At 36.5% G+C, this 27,169-nt stretch overlaps 1 long non-coding RNA gene across 2 annotated transcripts; it reads left to right on the top strand.

Moving 5' to 3' along the window:
• The first annotated feature begins 540 nt into the window (after positions 1 to 540).
• Positions 541 to 26,511, top strand: LOC122205440. 2 transcript variants are annotated; one of them, XR_006196052.1, is made up of 4 exons: positions 541 to 701; positions 2,417 to 2,622; positions 23,366 to 23,496; positions 26,340 to 26,511. It is a non-coding gene; the product is annotated as an uncharacterized LOC122205440 (long non-coding RNA). The 2 variants fall into 2 exon arrangements; XR_006196053.1 differs by lacking the exons at positions 23,366 to 23,496; positions 26,340 to 26,511 and adding an exon at positions 11,214 to 11,648.
• Positions 26,512 to 27,169: the final 658 nt, after the last annotated feature.

Here is a 27,169-nt window from a genome sequence, read left to right as displayed (position 1 = left end):
CCAGAGCTCATACTCCTAAGCTCAGTGATGATCTAAAGATGAAGAGCAATCTGAAGTAATTTCTCAAGAAGTTGTATACATTGAGGAAGGAAAAAACCATCTTCAAAAGTTATAAATCTCCATTTTTTTTTTTGGTCCCCAATGCCTAGTATGGAATATAGCTCGCAGTGAGTAACGAATACATTTTGGCTAAAAGAATAAAGGATATTAAACAGTAAAAAGAGGCAAAACTACAAGAGAGAAACATTAATTCTAATTGGAGGAAACCTGCAAACAATCTAGGACAATGGATTTAAACCAGACCTGAAAAAATATGTAGGATTCTAAAGGATCTAGAAGGAAGTCATACTTAAAAGAGAATATATTAGTTATCTATTGCTGTGTAACAAATTACTTCAAACTTTAGTAGATCAAAACAAAAACAAACATTTATTATCCTTATAGTTTCTCTGGGTCTGGTATTCAGGAACAACCTTGCTAGGTGATTTCAACTTGGGATCTCTTGTGAGGTTGCCATTATGATGTCGGCTGGGGCTACAGTCATTTGAAGACTTGGCTGGCAAGAAGATTCTCTTTGAAGGTGACTCACTCACATGGCTAGAAAGTTGAGGCCAGTTGTTGGTGGAAGCCTCAGTCTCTCCCTACAAAGGCCTACTCCATAGGATGTATGTCTTCAACAGTGGCAACTGGCTTCACCCAGAGTGAGTGATCCAACAGGGAAAGACAAAGAGCCAGGCAGAAACTATCTTTTTAAGGAACTAGCATCGGAAATCATATAGCATCTCTTGTGCCACATTCTATTAGAGGCAAATCACTAAGTCTGACTCACATTCAAGGAAGGGGAATTAGGCTCCACCTTTTGAAGAGATGAGTGTCAAGACTTTGAAGACATATTTTAAAACCACCACAGAGGCAGCCCATAGGAGAGTACTGGGCAGGTTCCGGAATGACAAGTTATCCAATGTCCCAGTAAATGGACTTCTATAACCTGGTGACCTCTCTTATTTTTGCAATTTTCACATCACTCCATCTATTTCTTATATTTTGATCCTCTGGTCTTTTTCATTTTGCAGGGAGAATCTTTCAACATTTCTTATTCAGTTAATCCATTCCTCCATTTAATTTAAATATAGCTCTACTCGGTGTGTTTAGCACTAGAAATATAAAAGTAAAAAAGACATGACCCTACCATTCAAGGAGTTTGTTATCCATTTGATAATCCCAAATGCAGCCCACAGAATAATCACAAACAATATGTCAAAGGCCATAACAGAATTATATATGAAGTGCAAGGTAATACAGAGGAGACTATTTTTCTCATTAGAGGGACCTCATTACCCTATTAAGAGTTTGGACTTCATCTTCTATGCAACAAATGTTTTAAAGCAAGTGTGTGCCAAGATTCAGATCTGTATTTTAAAAAGACAATTTTGATGGCAACAGAGAGGATGCAATTGGTAGAGGGTATGTGACCAATGGCATGTGAAATGGAGAGTTTGAAATATACTTGAGAGTTGTTTATTAGGAAGAATCGACAGGGCCTGGTGATTAATTACATAGACAGAAAAAGGTTGAGAATAACTTCTAGATTTCTAAAGAACATAGGATGGCCTCATTAACTAAGACAGGAAGAGGGTCCAGATGTGGGGAAGAAAATGAAATAAGTTCAGTTTTAAATATACTGAGTTTGCTTTGCGTTTAGTTACCTTGTGGAAGGATGTGTCACATCGGTGGTAAGAAATATGCAACTGAAGTTCCAAGAGAGAAGTCCCAGCTGGAAATATAAATTTTGGAAATACTAGCATTCCTGTGCTAGTTAAACTCATAGTATTGAAGGAGATCATCAAAAGAGCTTGTAAAGTAGAAAAGGCAGCCAAGAATGGGACCTTGGGGGATACCAACACATAAAGGGTGTTGAAGAAACAGAAGGCATAAAAAACAGTGAGAAGGAGAATCCAAGAGAAAAGATATTCAAGAGAGACTTCAGGGTCATGAAACCTACAGAAAAGATTTCCAAGGAGAGAGAATCAACGGAAGCAAAGAGAGAGGCAGAGAGAGAGAAGGAAGGAGAGAGGGAGGGAGATGCAGAGATATCAAATTAGAGGCAGACTAAAAATTATACTTCACGTTTGTCAACTAGGAGATTATTAATCACCTAAGCATTTGAGTAAGGTGACATGGAATGGGATCCAGCTGCAGTATGTCGAGGGGTGAAAGAGGTGAGGGAGTGAACACGAGGGTAGACTACAAAAGTCTGAAAGTGAAGAACAGCAAAAAAGATTGACTGCTATTAGTATGAGGTGGGAAAGCGATCCATATAATTCCATCTCATTAGATGGCGTTTTCAGGATTCTGTTTTATTCTCAACCTAGTCTCAAAAAAAAAAAAAAAATCATTCCCTCTTTGGTTCTTGCAGCTGTTTCTACAAAAGCATGTCATAAAAGGGAAGCTGCTTTAAGGGCCAAGGAGAAGACTTAGAACACACAAGATGTCAACTTCAAGACACAATGCCAGTGATTCAAGAGATCTGAACTTACCAGCCTGCTCATTACATTCAATGGACCAAATCCCTTCTCAATTTTCAACGGGATTAGCTGGTCAATAATTTATGACATTTTCAAGGTAAGAGAAGGTCACCTAATTATTAATGAAGGTAACCAAAAAAGAGGGAAGTATGTGTTTATTTGATTTATGGAAACCTTCCCTTTACTCTAGGGAGCATGAGCCTATGAATATAAAAATCTTAGATTCATGATATTTTTCATCAGGGTAATATTTTCATCATTTATCAAGACATTCACAAGAATAATTAGAATTGAACATAAATTTCCACATTAGTAGATGAATGGACAAAACCTGAAGGTCCAAAAAATAAAGGAGTACCATTGAATGACATAAATTAGCTCTCTGATGGGTAAAGCTGGGCATTTTAGGAGACTTTCACCAATCTGTTATGAGAACCAATGCAGAAACAGAGGCAAACTGTAAAGAATACAAGACCCAGGTAAAGAGGTCTTACCAAGAGTCCATTCTTTTTTTCTACCTTAGTAAAAACAATATAAAAAGTATATAGGAAATATGAAAAATAGAAGGGAATACTGCTCACAATATCATAACAACTGTTATCTTTGGGTGCTTCTTTTTAGTAACAACAGATATAACAACAGTTGATTACATTCATTTATTTCACAAATGTTTGCCAGGCATTTATCTTGTGCCAAAGACTGTTAGGGGCTGGCAAACAAAGCAAACCTGTTCCTGGCTTTATGTATCTCATATTCTAAAAGGAAAGCAGACACTGGTTCACTAAACATACACTTATTTGACCACAACTGATATGGATGACAGGAAAAAGAAGCATGGGGTATTGAGAAAGCAGTGTTGGCCAAATATCCCCAAGTTCTTTCACTTTTTGAGGACCTCTGTCCTTTACCACCTGAATAAAACAACTCAAGCTCCTTCCTGCATTTGACTGTAAAGCCTGTCCCTGCATTGAACCCTCCTGAGAAGTCCCAGGACAGGTGATTACTAGTCATGGTTGTCTCCTATCAGCCCAAATTTCCTCTAAACCACCCCCTGGGCCTATTCTTCAGTGCATCTCATGTGCTCCAGCTCCCTCTGATTGATCTCACCATAACCATAAGAGGTTCACTCTTCAAGGCAGCATTTATAATACAAGAATAACTCTAAATGAGCCACTAATATAGCTCTACTAAAATTTTAATGAGTGGAGAGGGGGGAGGAAAAAGAAGAAAATTAAAACAAAAAGTACTGTATGCCAGACATCTTTGCATCCATTATGCACCCACACAAATTGTCACAGGGTATCTCCTGTTGGAACCTTCCCTTCTCATTAGTCTCTTACCTCTTGCCATTTCTCTAAGACCTGTGTTTGTTCAGAACCAAGTCCTTCCTTCCATTTCCTCTTCTCCTCCCAATGTCAAGGCTCCTTACAAAGTACTGATCAGAGATGCACTCTAATGAAGCCAAAAATTATTATACAGCAAAAACAAAAACACTTCTAACATTCATTTTATTATTCAGCAGAAAAGTTTACTTTTCTTAACCTACAATTCTTCATAACACTTCACATCATATTGACTTTCCTAGCAAAAGTTCCATTGCTGTGTCTTCCTAACAAAATATTAGGTTTCTCCTTGAGAATAATTCCTCAACATAGAATGTAGAAGTGGTTTTAGTTGTTTAATAGTTTTTCTTTCAGCTACAATAATTTATCAGTGGGGAAAAATGAGCTCTTTGTACACTGGAGAGTGGTGTGGTCTTGTAAATTTTAAAAGTTCATTCTGATCAGAACTTTGAGCAAAGATTTAGCCATAAAAATTTTCAACCCAGACATATTTCGTTACGAAAAAAAGCGGAAGTAATCTAAATGCCCAACAAGAGAGAATGCTTAATTATGATAAAATCATTGGATGGAATATTATGTAGCCATTCAAATTATGTTCATTTAGACTTTGGGCAATAAAGGAAAATGTGCATTGTAATAAGTTAAAAATGCAGGATTCTGAGTTTAATACAGGACTTAATATCAAATATTCAAAATGTATTTCTCTAGGCTGTGAAAAAATGGAAATTTGACTACTATGACTAGTTCTCTCTCTCCCAGTCCCGAAAGATCAACTGCATGGACACTAAATAAGAGAGAGGAAAGCAAACATTTGGGGGAACTATCTAAATACCCTGAGAGCCCCATAAAAGCCTAAAGGATGTAACAGTCTTAGGAAGGAAGGGGCTGAGGGGATGGAGAAATACTAGATCAGATACTCCAAGTATAGCAGAGAATAAATTGGAAGATAAGTGTACATTCTGCTCCTGACTTTCCTTAAGTTGTCTTGAAAGGACTATAGTTGCCTGTTACCCTGTGAGATAAAAATCATAGTGTCAACGGGAGAGTCACAGGTAAGAACCAAAGCCGTGGTAGGGTAAAGGGCCAGGGGGAAAAGGCAGAGGTAGATCAGCAGCCTTCCCCACTCCAACCTAGGGACTGGTGGATTATAATCCAATTCAGTGGCTTTCAAAAATCTGATCTCAATCCACAGTTAAGGAATATATCCCCTGGCATATATCTTTTTATGTGTAAAGATACAGATACAGAGCTAAAACAAAAATTTCACTAAACAGTACTTAACATTTATCAACGATGACGTACTCTGATATTTTCCTCTATATTCAATTCTACTTCATTTTTAAAACAGTGGTTGTATTCCACTGTTTGAAAACCACTGATCTATTGAGATTATTATCTCTACTCAGTACTATTTCTAGCAAATAGTTTAAGGAAGAATCCCTAATCATAAAGGTTACCTGTCCATAAAGGATAGTCAACCGTTTATCTCTCCTCCTTCCTATATTCACATGAAGGAATATAACAGAGCCTAAGAACTAACCTCTTCTCCAATATACATTAGCAGGCTGGGTAGTTAATATTCCTAGGAAAATATGAGCTCATAAACCAAAATAATTAGTCATTTAAGATGGGCAATGATTATTTTTAAAAAATAAGCAAACTGAGCATGATATGTCACATGAAGTACAATTACAGAAACATATTCATAAATATTTTAAATTAAGCATAATAAACAATCTCAAAAATAAGACAAGATATTGATTAAATGAAACAAATAAGAATTCATTAAAATAACGAAATGAAACATTAACTATGAAAAATATAGTAGTAAAGGAGTATAAAAAAATAAAATAAATTATGGAGTGGATAGTGCTGATGAACAAATTAGAAGGTGTAAGATATAATCGAGGTGATCTTCCAGAAGGCAGCGAAAGTGATAATGACATAAAAATGATAGGAAAGCAAGCAATATAGAGATGAGAACTGGAAATACTAACGCTCAGATAATAGTAATTCCAGGAAGATATGGAAAAAAACAAGGGAATATGGAAAGAAATAAAGAAAATAAAAACCTCCAGATTAAAAAAAAAAAAAAAAAGATGAAAAAGGAACTATGTTCAACTTCAAGGCTCAACACAGTGCCAAACAGAATACATGTAGAAAAACACACACTGAACTTCAGATCATCAAAGAGAAAGAAAACGTTACGATAGAAAGTTGTTGTTGTTGTTGTTTTTAAGATTCCAAAAAGAAGCTGGTTACAAACAAAAGAGAAAGAATCATAATGACATCACACTCTTCAAGAGCAAACACTGGATATAAGAAGACAATGGTTCATAATTTTCTTATCATGGCAGGAGAAAAAACTTTGACCAGGTTTTGTCCAGCGAAATTATCATGTAAAGGTGAGGGTGCAACAATTAATTTCTGGTCATGACAGAGTAGCAGGAATCAGATTTACCCTCCCAACTCAAACAACTGGAAAACTGGAAAACATATATGAAACATGAGTTTTCAGACACTGGACAATAGACATACTTCCAGTCAGACAGGAGAGAAATTATCACTAACGGGAATGATGTGGGTGCATCACTTACTACAAATCCTACAGAGAATAAAAGGATAATAAGCAATTACTGGGAACAAATTTATGCCAACAAATATGATGTCTTAGAAAAAACAGTCAAATACCTTAAAAGACACAAACTACCAAAATTCACTCTACCTAAAAAAAGGTTTTATTTTTGAATCATATTTTCATTGGGTTTAAGTAATCAAAGTTGACAACTTTTCTTTCATCAACAGTATATGTTGAATCCCCCCCCAAAATATATGTTGAAGTCCTATCTTTCAGCACCTGTGAATGTGACCTTATTTGGAAACAGGGTCTTTGTAAATGTACTCAACCATTACAGTGGATGGTAATCCATCATGACAGGTGTCCTCATAAGAAGTAGAATATGCCATGTGAAAACAAAGGCAAAGAGGGGGGAAATGCTGTCATAATGGAGGCAGAAACTCAAGTGCTGCAGCTTAAATCTGAAGACTGCCAGCAAACTAGAAGCTACGGAAGAGGCAAGCGAGGATTCTTCCCTAAAAGTTTTAGAGGGAATATTGCCCTGCCAATACCTTGATTTTGGAATTTTAGCCTACAGAACTGTAAGACGGCAAATTTCTGTTATTTTAAACCACCTCGTTTGTAGTACCTTATAACACCAGCCCTAGGAAATGAATACAAATATATTAAGAGGTTGCTCCAAAGTCTTCTTATTTGCATTCAATCCAAAGAGAAATCTGCTGTCATTCTTGGGGGTTTTTTGTTCTCTCTACATAGTGTGTCCTTTTTTTCTTGCTGCTAAGATTTTCTTTTTATCACTGATTTTAGACTGATTATGATGTTCATTGGTGTCATTATCTTCATTTCTTGTGCTTTGGGTATATTGAACTTCTTGGATATGAAATTCTTATCTTAGATCAAGACAAAATCTGGTCTTGCTTTTGCAATTTTTTGGGCAGGCCAGAACCAATGCTTAGTCTAGAGATACTTATGTCCGACTAATCAGCCAAGAGCCTTCTGTGGAGTCTACTCAATGCCCCGTGAATCTTGAGGCTTTCCCACCTGGCTGGTTGGAATGGGCAGTATTCCTGGCCCGGTGTGAACATCACGCACTTTTGTTACCTCTAATTCTCTAAGTACTTCTTAATCTGGACTCACACAGTTTCCTCACAGGACATGCTTGTCAGTTTTTCTGCTGAATATTCAAAAAAGACCCTCTGTAGACCTCCAGAGTTCGCTCTGTGTGCCGCTTTCTTCTAGTACTCTATCCTACAAATTCTAGCTGCCTTGGTCTCTAAAATCGGGGAATTGGTCAGACTGCCTGGTTTCTTCCTCCCTTTGACACAGCCTGGAAACTCTCTTCTGTAGTAAGCTCAGGAAAACATAGCTCATCTTGTTTGTTCTCCATTTCATAATCACTATCCTTTGTTGTCTCGTGTTCAGTGTCTTGAAAACTGTTGGTTCATACATTTTCTTCATTTTTTGTTTTAGATGGAGAGCATGTTCTGTCCCTGTTCACTCTATCTTAGACAAACATGGAAGTGCTGATCTGAATCTTTTAAAATCTTTGAGGTCATCACATACTATACTGAATTTTACCTTTACTTTCTTGAACATATGACATAGTTATAACAACTCTTTTCATGCTCTTATGTACTAATTCTATCATCTGTGTCATTTCTGAGTTGCTTTCCTATGGACTGTTTTTGCTCTTCTTTATGAATAGTACTTTTCTGCTTCTTTGCATACTTGGTAACTTTTTAATTGAATACCATACATTTTGAATTTTATCTTACTGAGTCCTGGATATTTTTGTATTCTTACAAATATTCTCGAAATTTTCTCTGGGATGCAACTAAGTTCTTTCAAAACTGTGGGATACTTTTGAGGTTTTATTCTAAGCTTTGATAAGCAAGAGCAGAGCAACATTTAGTTGAGGGCTAATCATACCCCATTTTTGAGGCAATACCCCTCTTAGTTCTTTACTTCCTATCCCATGAATTTTGAAATTTTCTTCCACTGGGCTAGTGGGAACACAAAAATATTGTTGTTCTAAGCCTGAGCTCTAAAAGATTGTTCTAATTAGCCATTTTCAACTGAAGGCAATCCCATCACAGGGAACATCTAGCAATATCCACAGTTTTGTTTTCCACAGCCAGGGGAAGGTGCTACTGGAATCTAGTGATTAGAGACAAGGGATACTGCTAAACATCCTACAACACACAGGGAAACTCCCCCCACCCCACCCCACCACAACACACACACACATACACACACACACCCCAAATGATCTGCACCAAAACGTTAACAGTACAAATTGAGAAATCCTTTCAGATGATTTTACCCCAATTTGGGGACAGGAAAATCTCTAAACAGACAAAATCAAAAGAAGCCAAAAAAACCTAGAATGAAGAAAAATCTCTCAAAATATAATTAAAGACAAAACCATAAATAACAAAAAGATATTATATTCTTGTAAAACAAAAAGAAGAGCAGTAAGATGTAACAATTGTTAACCTATATGCACCTGATGATATCATACAACAACTAACAGACCTACTAAGAAAAGTAAAATTCACAACTTCCCCCTTTTAGGGGAAGAGTTGGGAGATTTTAAAATACTGCCCTCAAAAGCTGATAGATCAAAAAAAATCAGATATACAGAATATATAAATAATGTATTTTGAAGACATATTATTAGATGTATAGAGAGCTTTTCACATTATAAAGAATATTCTTTCTTTTCAGGCACAAATTCAAACTTTACATAGATTAACCATGCACTGGACTAAAAAAAAAAAAAAAAAAAAAAAAGGTCAATGAATCCCAAATAATTAGTATCATACATACCAAGAGGAAAAAAATTTAAAATCAATAATAAAGATACAATATACAAAATTCCTTGTCACCACAATCACCACAGCCTCTAGTTCTTTCAGGATCCATAGACTAAAGGGAGAAAGGATTTTCAAAAATTGAGAAACAAAGAATTGCAATTTCTCTTTGAGAACAGTCAGGGAATGCACATCCTTCCCTCTTGAGTTGCCACTGTAGTTTATCTGAGGGGGAGCTGTTCATGCTCACCTGTTTTCTGTCTGCACATAAGTGTTTTGTGCCCAGAGAACTTCTTTCATCATTCAACATATTTCCATTGGAATCACATGCACTCTCGTCCTCTAACTTCACATGCTGCATGGCAGACTCTTTCTCTCTCTGACCGCACTCCTTTTGTAGATGCCTGCATCTAGAATCTCACATGTTCCAATATATCTAGTCTGTCCATTCTCCCACATGCTGATTTTCCTCAGTGCACTCTTAGAGCCTGGCATTTGAGGTCCTAGCTCAGGGACCACCTGTGGGTCTACAGAAGAGTAACCAACTAATACTCAAACTGCCAAGGACCTGAAACCTATAGTTGTAGATATGATGATTATACAGTCTATCAGCCAAACCAAGACACTTTCAGATGACAATCCAGAATGTTTCCAAGAAACTGGAAACCTTCTTAATCACTCTAGTTAGAGACTAGTGGTAGCTGGAAAGCCTCTGTGGGTAGCATTTGATTACTCCTCAAAGATATTTTGCAAATGAAGGAAATTTCCTGGTTGGTTTTTTTTCATAATTTGATAATTTAAGCAAGAATGGACTAAAACTACAAATCTCCAAGCCAGACTAGATTATTGAGATTTTGTCAGAAGATTTCAATTAAATGGAGGTGTGATCTCTCTGAATCTGATTTCCACAGCCTTTAGACATCTGCTAAGAAACAGGATGATGTTACTTATGAGGAAAATTTAAGCAAAGAATTTTTTTGTTTGGATCAATAACTAGTGCCAAGATGATGCAGGAGGATGACAGAATCAAAAAATGTGTCTCCTCTTCCAAAGAGCCCCTCAAACCATGATTGAAATGAACTGATACACTGTGGGTTCAAATATTTCTTTGGCCCAAAGGAAAGAAGAAAGAAAGGATTGCCTCTTAATATATCCAAAGGTGGCAGGAATGAGACAGCTGCCTTGAAAGCAGTTCCACAGGCTCAGGGAAGACCTCCATAATCAACTAGCTCATGTGAGACCTAAACTCTGATGGTAAAACCGAGGAGACTTCAAGACTTCTAGAAAATGTTAATGCAATATATTAGTTTCAGTGATGCCACCCAACCCTGTGCTCCTTGGATCCAGCTGGCAATGTTCCAGTCTCCGGACATCTCTATAACCCCTCAAAGTGTCAAGGCTCTCACCATGTACTTCACTTTGCAGCTCATTCCCCCATAGTCTCTCTTACATCTGAAGTTCTTCCCTCATACAAAGATGCATTGAAAGTGGGGAGCCCATATCCCACCATTCAGCATCTTTGGCCACCTCCATCTGAAGTTCATGTTCAGGGACACAAGTCCCTGACAGCCTCAGTGCTAAGGACATTGTCTCCATAAGAGCTGTAGGAAATGAAAAAATATTTCTCCCACTTATCCAAATGTTACCCTCAAACATGGCTTAGAAATTCACAAGAATGTAGCTGGTTATTGACAGTTCTGACCCTCCAACCAGACTGGAGTCTCTCCCTCCAAAATGGGTGAGGTTGGGGCAAGAGATACAACTTCATACCTCTAAGAAGGAAGTTCTCAAGAAGGTGGTGATTTTATTTTATTATATTTTTTTGCAGTTTTATACCTAGCAATTAGTTCTCATCCACATTAACAGTCTGTAGATTTTTGAAAATGGTGACAAGTATATAGGTAACCAACATAAAGAGCTTGTTTGGTGAATCTTCATCCTCATTGTTTTCCAGACAACCACATATGGATATGGCATGGAATATTCCTTATTCCTTTGGCCCAGACTCCTTTGTTGAGCCTGGTGTCAATGTGCACATCTGGTGTGCCCACATTCTTCACAGCAAATTTCTGGATTTGAGTGTCCAAGGGGCACACTTCTTGAATCCCACTCCATGGATGTGCTTATGAATGCTGATGAATGATGCTTATGAACCAACTACCTCGTTGATGGCAGAACGGCCCTTCTTCTCGCCACCCTTCTTTGTGGGAGCCATTCTACTAGGCCAGGTTGGAAAGGAAAAGCGGGAGATATTGTGGGAGAGGGAAAGCAGCATGACACCAAGAAGATGGTGATTTTTGCCACTACCTGTTAGACCAGAAAAAAATAGATTCATGGATTCATTCTTGGATTATTAGCTCATGGCTTGAAAAGTTCCTGTCTTACAGTTATAAATACCAAAACCACAAGTTTATTTTATAAATATTTCTTTAATAATATCAAGAGGTTACTTATTTTAAAAACCTGGAATTTAACAATTATCAGATTATGTATCCAATCTACATACTACATGGTCTAAGTGTGAAAACTTTCTCAATTATAAAATAAAGCCTTCATTAAAAAAAAAAAATCCTGGGAGGAGTTAAGATGGTGAGTAGTATGGGGACCCTGAGGTTGTCTCATCCCTGAAACATAGCTAAATCAACATCAAACCATTTTGAACACCTAGGAAATTGTTTTGAGGATTAATGCAACAATCTGCATAACTTGAGTGACAGATCTTCACAGGTATGTGATGAAGAGAGGTGAAGTGGGGGATAGAACAGCCACAGGACCATGGAGGGTAGGGAGCCATTTTCAGAGAGAGGACAGAGAGAGAAAAAGGGGGAGAGAGTGCAGCGCATGTGGATTCTGCAAGAAAAGCACCCTACCCCCCTCCCCCCAGTACCTGAAGAGAAAGAAAGCAAAAAAGAGTAAGGAGAGGGTTTCAATTCCACCAGTTTCTTATAAGCAGTGGAGCACAGCATCTGAAGTTCTGGAGTTCATTGCCTGGCAGTGCTCCAATGAGGAAGCATGGTGAATCCAGTTTGTTTGTTTGTTTGTTTATTGGTGAATCCAGTTTACAAATATCTTAGTAAGTTACAAGAAAAAGGCAATCTTATTAACAGCTTAATCTCCAGAAACCTGTGGACTCACTTTCCTGGACCCCCAACATCACCCCTCCATAGTGATATGGGGAACAAAGGCAAGAAGGAAATGGCAGGCAAAATTAAATTTCTGTATAACCTGCAGCCCACTGACAAATACTTGAGGCTGTCAGAGTAGATATTTCTCCAGGAACTCCCTACTTTCTTCATGTTAATGCTTTGCTAGAAGGAAAAGCAAGCTTAGCTTGATAATAGCTAGGCCTCCAGTATCCTGTGAATCTTCTTTAGCTTATGAAAATCTCTTTGAAAACTTCCCCTTGACTTTACCTCCTTCAACTGCATAATATATAACCAGTCACTCTTCACAACCCCAGTGCAGCTCTTTCTGCCCATGGGTCCTGTGCCCGTGCTTTAATAAAATCACCTTTTTGCACCAAAGATGTCTTCAAGAATTGTTTCTTGGCCGTCAGGTCTGAACCACCCCCACCACCCCAAAACCTCATCATTAACACACTAGTATGGATCAACCCCAGTGAGCAAAGTAGTGCCACCAAGTAGAGAATGGAGCCATTATACCAAGCCCCACCCACCTACATCCTCCAGGCGCATCTCCAGGAGGCCAAGTCAGCCTGACAACAAGAGCAACAGGCCTCTCTCCCTCAGAAGACCAGCACAAATCCCTCCCACCCACTTAGTCTATGGATCAGTGTGTGCTACAAAGATTCAGTTCTAGGGGAAACTGGATCTAGCTTCATTTGGGTTTCATTTTGTTTGTTCACTTTTTCTTTACTTCTGTTTTTATTTATGTGGGGTTTTTTTCCCTTTCTTTTTTCTTTTTCTTTTGTAGATACAGAAAGAGCCAATTTTTTATTCTATTTTATTCTCTTTATTTTATTGTTTAAATAAAAAAAATTTTTTCATTTTAATTTTTGTCTCTTTTTTATCAAGCTTCTCATAATAAGCAGATCAAAACACACTTAGGATCTAGCTTCCTTTATTAGATTATGTATTGTTTACTTTTTAATTTTTTACTTTACTTTATTAATTTTTTTATCTTCCTCCAAAATGACAAGAGGAAGGAATTCACCCCAAAAGAAAGAACAGGAAGAAATGATGGCCAGAGATTTAATCAACACAGATATAAGTAAGAGATCTGAAATACAATTTAAAACTACAATTATAAGAATACTAGCTTGGGTTGAAAAAAGCATAGAAGACATCAGAGAATCTCTTTCTGCAGAGATAAAAGAACTAAAATCTAGTCAGGCCAAAATTAAAAATGCTATAACTGAAATGTGATCTTGAATGGATGCCATGATGGCAAGGATGGATGAACGAGAGGAGCAAATCAGTGATATAGAAGATAAAATTATGGAAAATAATGAGGCTAAAAAGAAAAGGGATACAAAGGCCAAAGATCACAATATAACACTCAGAGAACTCAGCAACTTATTAAAGAGGATTAACATTCACACTTGTTGGGATAAGCAGTGAGTGTTATATGTAAGTGATGAATCACTAAATTCTATTCCTGAAATCATTATTATACTATATGTTAACTAATTTGAATTTAAATTTTAAAAAACTAAAATAAAAATTAAAAATTAAATTAAATTAAATTAAATTAAAAAGAGGAATAACATTCGAATCATAAGAGTCCCAGAAAATGGAGTGAAAAAGGGGCAGAAGATTTATGTCAGCAAATTATAGTTGAAAACTTGCCTAATCAGGAGAAGGGCACAGATATTGAAATCCAAGCAGCACAGAGAACTCCCATTAAATTCAACGAAAGCTGACCACCACCAAGGCATACCATAGTCAAATTCACAAAATACTCAAAGAAAGAAAGAATCCTGAAAGTAGCAAGGGGGAAAAAAAACGTCCTTAACCTACAAGGGAAGACAGATCAGGTTCACAGCAGATCTGTCAGCAGAAACTTGGAAGGCCAGAAAGGAGTGGCAGGATATTTTCAACATGCTAAGTAAGAAAACTATGCAGCCAAGAATTCTTTATCCAGCAAGGCTGTCATTCAGAATAAGAGGAGAGATAAAGAGTTTCCTAGACAAACAAAAACTAAAGGAGTTTGTGACCACTAAACCAGCCCTGCAAGAAATCTTAAGGAGGACTCTCTGAGTGGAGAAAACACAAAACAAATAAAGAACAAAAGCAACAAAGACTAGAAATGACCAGAGAACATCACCAGAAATACCAATTCTACAGGTAACACAGTGGCACTAAATTCTTACCTTTCAATAATCATTCTGAATGTAAAAGGACTAAAAGACACAGGGTATCAGAATGGATTAAAAACAATAACAACAACAACAACAACAACAAGATGCATCTATATGCTGCCTACAAGAAACTCGTTTTAGACCTAAAGAAACCTGCAGATTCAAAGTGAGGGAATAAAGAACCATCTATCATGCTAATGGATGTCAAAAGAAAGCCAGAGTAGCCATACTTATATCAGACACACTACACCTTAAAACAAAGACCGTAACAAGAGATGAAGGGCATTCTATCATAATTAAGGGGTCTATCCACCAAGATCTAACAACTGTAAATATGTATGCCCCAAACTTGAGACACCCATATACATAAACCAATTAATCACAAAAATAAAGAAATTCATTGATAATAATACCATAATAGTAGGGGACTTTAACACCCCACTTACAACAATAGACAGATCATCTAAGCAGAAAATCAGTAAGGAAACAATGGCTTTGAATGAGATACTGAACCAGATGGACTTAACAGATATATTCAGAACATTCATCCTAAAGCAACAGAATACACATTCTTTTCAAGTGCACATGGAACATTCTCCAGAATAGATCACATACTTGGTCACAAATCAGTGCTCAACAAGTACAAAAAGATTGAGACCATACCATGCATATTGTCAGACCACAATGCTATGCAACTTGAAATCAACCACAAGAAAAAATTTAGAAAGACCACAAATCTGTGGAGATTAAATAATATCCTACTAAAGAATGAGTGGGTCAACCAAGATATTAAAGAGGACATTAAAAAGTTCATAAAAGTCAATGAAAAAGACCCAAAACCTTCAGAATGCAGCAAAGGCAGTCATAAGAGGGAAGTATATAGCAATTCAGCCCTTCATAAATAAGGAAAAAAGGTCTCAAATATACAGCTTAACCTTACACCTAAAGGAGCTGGAAAAAGAACAGCAAATAAAACCCCAAACCAGCAGAAGAAGGGAAATAATAAAGATCAGAGCAGAAATCAAGGATATTGAAATTAAAACAAAACAAAAACAGTAGAACAGATCAATACTAAGAGCTTCTTTGAAAGAATTCTTTGAAAGAATTAATAAAATTGATAAGCCCCTGGCCAGACTTATCAAAAAGAAAAAGGAAAGGCCCCCAGTAAAATTATGAATGAAAGAGGAGAGCTCACAACCAACACTGCAGGAAAACAAACAATTATAAGAGCATATTAGGAGCAATTATATGCCAACAAATTGGACAATCTAGAAGAAATAGATATGCTCCTAGAAACATATAAAGTACCAAAACTGAAACAGGAAGAAATAGAAAATCTGAACATACCCATAACCAGTAAAGAAACTGAATCAGTAATTAATGATCTCCCCACAAACAAGAGTCCAGGGCCGGATGGCTTCCCAGAGGAATTCTACCAAGCATTTAAACAAGAGCTAATACCTACTCTTTTGAAATTGTTCCAAAAAATAGAAATGGAGAGAAAACTCCCAAACTCAAACTCAAATGCTGGTAAGGCCAGCATTACCTTGATTACAAAACCAAAGGACCCACTGAAAAGAAGAATTAGAAACCAATTTCCCTGATGAACATGGATGCAAAAATTCTCAACAAGATACTAGCATATCTATTCCAACAATACATTAAACAAATCATTCACCACAATCAAGTGGAATTTATTCCTGCACTGCAGGGGTAGTTCAATATCCACAAATCAATCAAAGTGATTCACCACATTAATAAAAGAAAGGATAGGAACCACATAATCTTCTCAATAGACACAGAAAAAGCATTTGACAAAATATAGCAAACTTCTTGTAAAAACCCTCAAGAAAGTAGGGATAGAAGGAACATACCTCAACATCATAGAGGCCACATAAAGATTCACAACTAATTATCATCCTCAATGGGGAAAAACTGACAGCTTTCCCTCTAAGGTCAAGAACACGTCAGGGATGTCCACTCTCACCAAAACAAAAAGAAATAAAGGGCATCCAGATCAATAAGGAAGAAGTCAAACTTCTACTCTTTGCAGACAACATGATATTCTATGTAGAAAACCCAAAAGACTCCACAAAAAAGTTTCTAGCACTGATACATAAATTGAACAAAGTCTCAGGATATAAAATCAACCTACAAACAGAAGACCATGGCGGGGGGGGGGGGGGGGGGGGGGGGGGGGAAAGGGAAAAAAAAAGTTAGAGAGGGAGGGAGCCAAACCATAAGAGACTCTTAAAAACTGAGAATAAACTGAGGGTTGATGGGGGTTGGGAGGGAGGAGAAAGTGGGTGATGGGCATTGAGGAGGGCACCTGTTGGGATGAGCACTGGGTGTTGTATGGAAACCAATTTGACAATAAATTTCATATTTTAAAAAATCAACCTACAGAAATCTGTCACATTTCTATACACCAATAACGAAGTAGCAGAAAGAGAAATCAAGGAATCTATCTCATTTACACGATCACCAAAAATCCAAAGATACTGAGGAATAAACCTAACCAAAGAGGTAAAAGATCTGTAGGCTGAAACTACAGAAAGCTTATGAAAGAAATTGAAGAAAACACAAAAAAAATGGAAAACATCCCATGCTCATGGATCGGAAGAACAAATATTGTTAAAATGTCTATACTACCTACAGCAATCTACATACTCAATGCAGTCCCTATCAAAGTAACATCAGCATTCTTCATAAAGCTAGAACAAACAATTCGAAAGTTTGTATGGAACCAGAAAAGACCCCAAATAGCCAAAGTAATGTTGAAACAGAAAACCAAAGCTGGAGGCATCACAATTCCAGACTTTAAGCTGTATTACAAAACTGTAATCATTAAGACATATGGCACAGGCACAAAAACAGACACATAGATGAATGGAATAAAATAGAGAACCCAGAAATGGAGCCACCAATGTATGGTCAACTAACCTTCCACAAAGCAGGGAAGATTATCCAATGGAAAAAAGACAGTCTCTTCAACAAATGGTGCTGGGAAAACTGGACAGTGACATGCAGAAGAATGAACCTGGACCACTTTCTTACACCATACACAAAAACAGACTCAAAATGGATGAAAGACCTCAATGTAAGACAGAAAACCATCAAAATCCTAGAAGAGAAAACAGGCAGCAACCTCTTGAACCTTGGTCACAGCAACTTCTTACTAGACATGTCTCCACAGGCAAGGGAAACAAAAGCAAAAATGAACTATTGGGACCTCATCAAGATAAAAGCTTCTGCACAGCAAAGGAAATAATCGACAAAACTAAAAGGCAACGAATGGAATGGGAGAAGATATTTGCAAATGATACCAGATAAAGAGTTAGTATCCAAAATCTATAAAGAACTTACCAAACTCAACAACAACCCCCAAACAAACGGCCCAGTGAAGAAATGGGCAAAAGTCATGAATAGATACATTACCAAAGAATACATACAAATGGCTAACAGACACATGAAAAGATGCTCAACATCACTCATCATCAGGGAAATACAAATCAAAACCACGATGAGATACCACTTCACACCTGTCGGAATGACTAAAATGAACAACTCAGGAAACAACAGAGGATGTGAGGTGAGGATGTTGGTGGGGAGGTGGAGAGAGGGGGATCCTTTTGCACTGTTGGTGGGAATGCAAACTAGTGCAGACACTCTGGAAAACAGTATGGAGGTTCCTCAAAAAACTAAAAATAGAACTACCCTATGACCCACCAATTACACTACTAGGTATTTATTCAAAGGATACAAAAATGCTGATTTGAAGGGGTATATGTTCCCCAATATTTGTAGCAGCATTAACAATAGCCAAATTACAGAAAGAGCCCAAGGTCCATCGACTAGTGAATGAATAAAGAATATATGGTATATATAAACAATGAATTATTACTCAGCAATCAAAAAGAATGAAATCTTGCCATCTGCAACAATGTAGATAGAACTAGAGTATATTATGCTAAGTGAAGTAAGTCAATCAGAGAAAGACAGGTATCATATGGTTTTACTCATATGTAATTTAAGAAACAAAACAGATGAATTAGGGGAAGGGAAAAAATAAAATAAGATTAAAAACAGACAGGGAGGTAAACCATAAGAGACTCTTAAATACAGAAAACAAACTGAGGACTGCTGGAGAGGAGGTAGGTGGGGGAGATAGGTTAAATAGGTGATAGGCATTAAGGAGGGCACTTGTTGAGATGAGCACTGGGTGTTATATAGAAGTGATGAATCACTAAATTCTACTGAAACCAATACTACACTGCATGCTAACTAACTTAAATTTAAATAAATAATAAAATAATAAACAATAAAAATCCCATATATTGGAAAACTAAACAAAATGGCATTAAATAGCCCTTGAGTTTAAAGAATATTAGAAATTAAGAAATACTTAGAATTTAATGGAAATGAAATATAATATGCCCAATATGTCAATATTTATGAACACAACTAGAGAAATATCTAGAAATATACAGGCTGAGTGAGATACATTTTGTCAGTAAAAACATAATGATTTAAGGGGGAAAAAAAAGCTAAGCTTTTAACTTAAGAAGTTAGGAAAAAAGCCCCAAAAGAACACGTATTCAAAGAAACACAAATGTAGTAAATAATAAAAGGTAAGTGCAGGGGCGCCTGGGTGGCTCAGTCGGTTAGGCATCCTGCTTCGGCTCAGGTCAGGATCTCGCGGTCCCTGAGTTCAACACCCCCCCCCCCCCCCCCCCCCCCCCCGTCGGGCTCTGTGCTGACAGCTCAGAGCCTGGAGCCTGTTTCAGATTCTGTGTCTCTCTCTCTGACCCTCCGCTGTTCATGCTCAGTCTCTCCCAGTCTCAAAATATAAATAAACATTAAAAAAAAATTTTTTAAAAAAAAGGTAAGTGCATAAATCAATAAAATAGATAAGAAATAGGGGAAAGATGAGCTTAACAAAACTAAATCTGCTTCTTAGAAAAATTTTAGGAAGATAGTCCTTTAGCAAGATTGAGCAAGGCAAGAAGGGGAGGATACACATAACCAAATATAAAAGTAAAAAGAAATAAATAACTATAGATACAATTTTTAAAAACTAGTAAAAATGTAAAATAATATTATGAACAACTACCCATTAAGTAATTCGAAATCTAAACAAATGAATACATTCCTGCAAAAAATAAAGTCATAAAATGCCAAAACTGGTGCAAGAAAAAAAAACAGAATACTTGGCCAGACTAATAAACATAAAGAAGTTAAAATAACAAGGAAGTTAAACAGACCTCTCTACTGAAAAAACTCTAGTCTCACAAAGCCTTATTGGTGATCTACCAAATTTTCAAGAAATTGATAATTCAAGTCTTATACAAACTGTTCCCGTGATAAAAATGTCGAGATTATTTTATAAGACTAGCATCATGTTGATTCCCAAATAAAACAAATTTGTTGCCATAATCATAGTTAGCATTTAGGTATAACTTACTATGTGCTAGGTATTTTTCTAAGTGTTTTCCATATTTTAACTCATTATTTACAAATACCATTTATAAGTTAGGTATCGTAAACATTAACCCCATTTTCTAGATGAAAAAAAATAATAATAATGCCAGAAAGGTTTACTGCTTCCTCAGATCACACAGCTAGTAAGTGGCCAAACTAGAAGTGGAAGCTAGGTAGTTTGTTTCCAAAGTCTATACTCTTAAGCACTATGTCATATTTTTCCTAAAGAAAGAAATCAGTGGCCAAATTAATTTCATAGAAGCAAAAACATTAGCTAGCAATACCTAATAGCATATGTAAAACAAAATATATCAGGGGCAGGTAAGCTTATCCCAAGAATGCAAAAATGGTTCAGTATCAAAAAACATCTCAAGGTAATTTAACACATTAATAGACTAGATGAGAAAAAATTTTGATACAGCGAAAAACAAAGTTTCTCACCTATTTATGACAAAAACTCTTAGCAAACTAGAAATTACAGGGAACTTCATTACTATGGAAACATATCTGTAAACTCATCATCTATGTTTTTCTTATTAGATAAAATATAAGAACATAAACAAAACAAAAATTGGTTTTCACCATTTGCCATCATCTTAGGTCATACCCAACACAATAGTAAAATAAGAGGGAAAAAATAACAGATGTCAGGGCTGCAAAGAAATAAAGTCAACAATACTTGAAAATAGTGTAATCATCTACATAGAAGAGAAATACAAGGAAATAATCAAGCTATTAATATAATTATAAGAGTTCAATGAGGTCAGTAAATATAAGGTAAATAAATATAAATAGGATATTTCTTTCCCAGTAATTGCTAAACAGAAAATGTTATCAAATATAAAATGCCATTTAAAATAGCAAGAAAAGTTATAATTATCTAAGAATTTACTTAAGTATATAAAAATATCAATTTCTCCCAAAATAGCCTAAAAATTAAATTCCAAACTGTATTTCAGTTAGGTCTTTAAAGAACTCAATTTATTCTAAAATTTATATGAGAGAAAAAATGCCAATGATTAGTTAAGCTAAGTTTGAAAAAGCTAAATAAAGAGTAGAAATTTGCTTTTCAGATATTAAGATCTACACAAAGCCTCTGTAACAAAATTAATACCTAACAAGAACAAATAAACCAGTGGAAGATAGTAGACAGTTCTGAAACAGATCTATGAATTTATGGTAACCTGATACATAATAAAGGTAGCGCTACAAAGCAGTATTAAAAGGCCTAATTATAGATGGTATTTAGAAATAACGAGCCTAGTATATGAAAAAAACATTAAAAACTAGACACCTAACTTTACACCATATACAACACTATTTGCAGATGGATTAAAGATGTAGATGAAAAACATATAACAATGTGATTGATACAAATAATGTAGAATACTTGTCTACCCACAGTAGGAAAGAACATCGAAAACAAAACTGAAAGTTTAATCCATAAGGCAGAAAAAAATTATAGATTTTATTACAAAAAAAAATGTGGACATCCATTTAATGAAGAATACCCGTAATAATGTTAACAGACATAGGACAGATGGAAGAAAATATTTTTATTGGCTAAAAACAGGATACTAGTATCTGGAATTCATAGGATTCAGAAGGAATTTCAAAAATCAATAATGAAAGAATAGGAAATCTAGCCACAATATGGGACAAAGATATTAACTGGAAATATGCAGAAGAGGAATTCTAACAGGCTAACAAACATATGAAAATATACTCAAACTCATTTGTATTTATGGAAATGCATATTAAAACAATGAGGGATATTAAAGAGGGGACATCACTACAGATCACATGGGCATTAAAAGGATAACAAAGAAATACCATGAACTCAAGACCCACTAATTTGATAACCTAGATGAAATGGACCAATTTCTTGAAAGATAAAATTTACTGAAACTCACACAAGATTATGTCATTATACATTTGTCCAAACCCATAGAATGCATAACACCAATAGTTAACCTTAAGGTTAACTATAAACTTTGGGTGATTATGATGTGCCATCGTAGGTTCATGAATTGTAACAAATATACTACTCTCATGGGGGATACTGTTATTGAGGAGGCTATGCATGTGAGGGGTCAGGGAGAATATGGGAACATTCTGTAGCTTCACTTCATTTAAGGTTCACTTCACTGTGAACCTTAAATCGTTCTGAAAGTCTTAATATGTTTTTAAAAAGCTAATCAATAAAAGGACCCAAAAACTAAAAATTAGAAAGGTTGCTAATATTAGAATGAATGTAGTAATACAGGTCACCTCCTACAATGGTGTAAGGAAGGTTGGCCAGGTACAACCATTCTCGTGTGCAAGCTATCAGTCCTTCAATTAAATGCACGTATATCCTTTGGCTCAGAAATCCCACTCCTGAGTTCATATCTCAGAAAAAGAATCACACAGATTGACATGAGAACATGTTCAAGTTATTTCACTGAGTTATTCTTAACAGTGGTGAATTGGAAACAATCTAGCTAGCTGTCCCTCACACCTCAAGAAGAAATGAGTAAAATGTATTCGTTGCATATTATGGAATACTAAGCATTATTTAGAAGCTACAAACCATATACACACAAAACAACATGGAGAGATCTAAAAACACAATTCTGAGTGAAAAGTAAGAGAAAACCTTGCAAGGACCATCGTTGATGATTGATCATCCATGAGTTTAGGAGTACAATTAATTCAACACTGCACAACACAAAGCCTAAATAGTCAAGTGCAGATTTTTAAACACGTTTTTGTATTTATATATGGTTGATATATATTTTTATATATGAAACATCTATATTGTATATGTATTTTAATATATATATAATTGAATATTACACAGCCAATTAAAAAAGCTGTTGTTTTTTATGTGTTGATGAATGATCTCCAAAATATACTAAGTATAATATGTAAGATATTAAATGAAGTATATAGCATGATACTTGTATGTTATATATGTTTATACTTATGTATACATATGTACACATGTATATTATAAACATGTGTGTACTTATATACATATGAATATATATAGTATACACATATACTTTATACACCCAGAAGAAAAGAAAAATAAGAAACTGGTACCTGTGTTTGCCTCTGGGATGGAAAACTGGGGCGGCTAAAGGGCAGGGATAGGAAAAAGACTACTTTTACTCTATGCCCTTTTGTAACTTTTGAATTTTGTACTGTTTGCATCTATTTCTTAAATGAATACTCAAAATCATTACAAAAACGAAACTAAAATATGTGCATATACTGAGAGAAAACACTACAATCATTTGTCTATATGTCTTTCCTTCCAGGCTGAGCCAAGGGGTCAGTCAAACTCATCTTTACATCTCCTAAACAGCTCCTGCCACATAACAGGTTCTCAACAAATGTTGAAAGAAACGAAGGGAACGACAAAAGGAAGAAGGAAATTAAAATGTGATGGGTGAGATGTAGATGGTTATTAGTTCCTTTTTAACACTTTTCTATAATTCTCGCTTTCAAAATTAATATTGTTTTAATCAAAACCATGACTGGTGTCAGTGTGGAGTACAGAAGTGCAAATGGAGGCTAATAGTTGAGAGACTATTCTAATAGTTAAGACAGGAGATTCTGCATGGCCTAACGTGGGTGCTGCCAATGAACCAAAGGCTCTTGCCAGACTCTTTCCTCTGACACTTACTTGATGGTGCCTTCTCCACCACTATGATTCAGGTACCCTTAGGCAGAGTGAATAGAGAGAGCGGACCCGATGCCATCAGAATCAATAGTACACTAAATGATAAGCTGAACCCACCAGAGTGGTTTCTTGCTCTTTTTTAGCCAAAGCTTGAGGTTGTTGCTGGGCATAAGGAAGTAGGAAAGGAAAGGTAAATTGAATATAGCTCAGGATCACCAGGTGCCCAACATCCACGTACTCTAACACTGGGCTCTCCCATCTGTCCCTATGGTGGTCCTGGGTCTGTTCTTAATGGATCCCAGTCTTTAAACATTCATTTGACCTCCCTCTCCTCCAGGTCTTTTTCTTTCCAATTTCTTAACCCTCAGTCCCATCTTCACTTTCTAGCTGTTCTCCAAGGCTTCACCTTTTTAAGTACCTTTTATGTGTTAAATATTGGACTCTGTTGCTGGGCTCCAGTGAATGTTGCTTAAAACACAAAAGGTTAAGCAGAGAGCAACTGTATTGATTAAACATCCATTTTCTCTCCTTTTGTTTTTGTAAGAGCCCTTGATGTTGTCTCTGATTGACAGCCCCACCTGCACACCTCTGGCCCCAGATTCCCCTTGGTAATGTCACTGAGAGCTACAGAGCACCTCACCCACTCCACACAAGCCACAGATCCTTCATGTACAGCTTTCAAAGTAAAAAATGAAAAAGAAAGAAAGAGAAAGGTAGCTTTTCTCTTTTTTCCTTTCTTTCTCCATTCCTTAGACATATTTTATTTCCAGAAGTCCCTGTTGAATGAAGAAAAGTAAAACGGGGAGAAGAGAAAGCTTTCAGCACTGACCCCTCCCTTTTATTCGAATTTCTTCAGCTAGCAAGCCTTTGAATATGCTTTCAAGAAGGTGACAACCTTGTTAAATTAGCTTTTCCTTCTTGCCTCTCACAGTGTGAATGACCTAAAGAATCCTTCCTGCAAGACTAACAAAATTACACCCATTAGCAAACTCGGCATGAGAGGCTTGGTATGATGGTGGCTTTGCCCTGTTGTCGGTTCATGATAATGACTACATCAGCTGGCTTTGACTCTCCTCTGCTCTTCCCTAAAAGTGTAATATTGCAAATAATAGGGCATCACATTGCCATTAGAGAAGAGGATAAGCCTCCCAAGTATAGAAGCCAAATGTCCAGTTACTAATATGTACCCAACAATAAATGAGGTCAACCAACTATAAAAATTCATCTCCTTCCCCAAAAAGCTCTATTTACACAACCAAGTGAAGCCTATTCATAAGAACAGGGTCATTCATAAGGATGATCACTACAGTTGGCAGGACTAACTAGAGTGACCAATGGTATAGGGCACTGTCTTAGTAACTTGAACCCCTATATGGTTCCTTCACCAGGTTTTACTCCCATCCTCACCTCTGAGAGTTCAGTTTATACCTTTGCAGAGAGAAAGTCTAACTTGGATCAGATTCTGAATTACTGTCAGTAGTAGAATTTATCTAGACAAAAGCTGTGGGACAAAGAAATGAGGTGCAAAGCTCGATGGCTGCCTCTCTCCTCCTATATTTAGCAAGACCCAAACCTCAAACAGGAACCAACCCAATGGCCCAGGAATGTGATGGAACCAGTTTTATCAATTTGCAAAAGCTGACAACTTAATTTTCAGGAATTTTGCAAGCCAGTTGTTAATCACGCTATTATTAGAAATTAAATTATATAAAATTATCATTAAGTTATATTAGAAACAAGGGTAATAAATATTCAAAACTCATCCCTCCCTAATTACTTTACTACATTTTGTGTTTCTGCACTTGCTGTGCCGATAATTTTACTATTATCTATACTCTTGCCATTATTTACATCTATTCACTCTGTATGGTTGAAATACTATTGTGCATCTACTCCATGTTCAGTGATATCACACTGATAGCTTGAAATCGGCCATGGTGGGAGTATTTATAGCACAGAAATTGGCAATGCTACAAATCAGAGCTTGATTTATTGTTCTACTGATTGTCCAGACCAGGCCTCAGTGATCGGTGGCTCAACAGACAAATCCAGTCCTTACTTTTGTATTGCCCACAAGCTAAAAGTGATCTTTACATTTTTAAAGGTTATAAAGGTCTCATCATAAAAGAACAAGAAAGAAGAGGAAGAGGAGGGAAAAAAAGAAGGGGAGGAAGGGGAGGAAGGGGAGGAAGGGGAGAAGGGGAGAAGATGCAGAGATTCAAAAGGGTCTGATAGTAAATATACTAGGATTTGTGAGCTTTACACTCTGTTACAGTTACTCAATTCTGCCACGGTAGTGCAATGGTAGTCACTGGGTGTGGCTATGCCTCAGTAAAATGTTATTTTCAAAAGTAGGTGGTGGATTAGATTTGATTCACAGGCCAACCTCTGATCCCCACTCAGGAAAGCATTCTTAAAGAATCAATTGCCTATATAAATTGACAACAAAGGGTGCCGTATACTTTCTGATTTGTAAATTTGTGTTATACACAAATCTTTATGTTAGTAAAATTTATAATAAACATAACACACACATACATTTTTATTGGCAAGCTGGTTGTTAAACACTTAACCACCATACCACTGCTCACTGCCCACTTCCTTCACAGAAAGATGAAGTCCATGTTCTTCAGGAGCTCACAATCCAGTGTGAAAGGCCAATAAACAAAAGATGAATGGCACAAGGCAGAGAAATAGGTGCAGAAAACACAAAGGACCCAAGTGTTCTGGGGCAAAGAGAATGAAGAAACCAATGTTCACTATTCCAGGTAAATCCACAGAGAGAAGCTGACTAAATCCATACAGCAACCCCATGAAGTACATGTTAATTGTGTCTATATCATATATGGGCAACTGAGATGCAGAAATTTAGTTAATATGCCCCCGTCATAAAGCTGATAGAGGCAGAACTAAAATTCAAAGCCAGGGCTGGTTTGATGCCAAAGTCCTTGTTCTTTCACTCCACTCCCGATTAATCCCTTGTTTATAAAAATAGTGTAATCATATTCATACCTTGATTCACTGCAAAATGTCTCTCCCATACTCTTTCCTAATAGGTTCTCCTCTCTCCAGTACCTCTGCCATATGAGTTTATTATTGCCCCCAAAGTCAAAAAGTAAATGTCAATTAAAAGTTTTAAAAGAACATGCGTCAACGCAGCTCTAGGGTGGTAACAGTAGTAAGTTGAACTGTGACCAAACTAAAAACACCGGCATTAATTAACATTAACATGTGCAAGTGTTTTTTTCTTTAAGGTAACAGTGAGCTCTTTGAGAATAGCAATCCACCATTCTTTCCACAGTGTCTCACAGAGGGCTGGTCATTCAGGAGAATCTATATCAAAGCACTTGAGTGACTAGGGAACCTGAGATAGGAACTACCGAGTCATAGCCTTAGCACACTCAACATGCATATTACCCACTGGTCTTTGGGCAGGACA

This window comes from Panthera leo, chromosome D4 (genome assembly GCF_018350215.1).
Source record: "Panthera leo isolate Ple1 chromosome D4, P.leo_Ple1_pat1.1, whole genome shotgun sequence".
NCBI lineage: Eukaryota > Metazoa > Chordata > Mammalia > Carnivora > Felidae > Panthera > Panthera leo.
The sequence above is the reverse complement of the archived record's forward strand: the minus strand, read 5'-3'. Positions and strand labels throughout refer to the sequence as shown.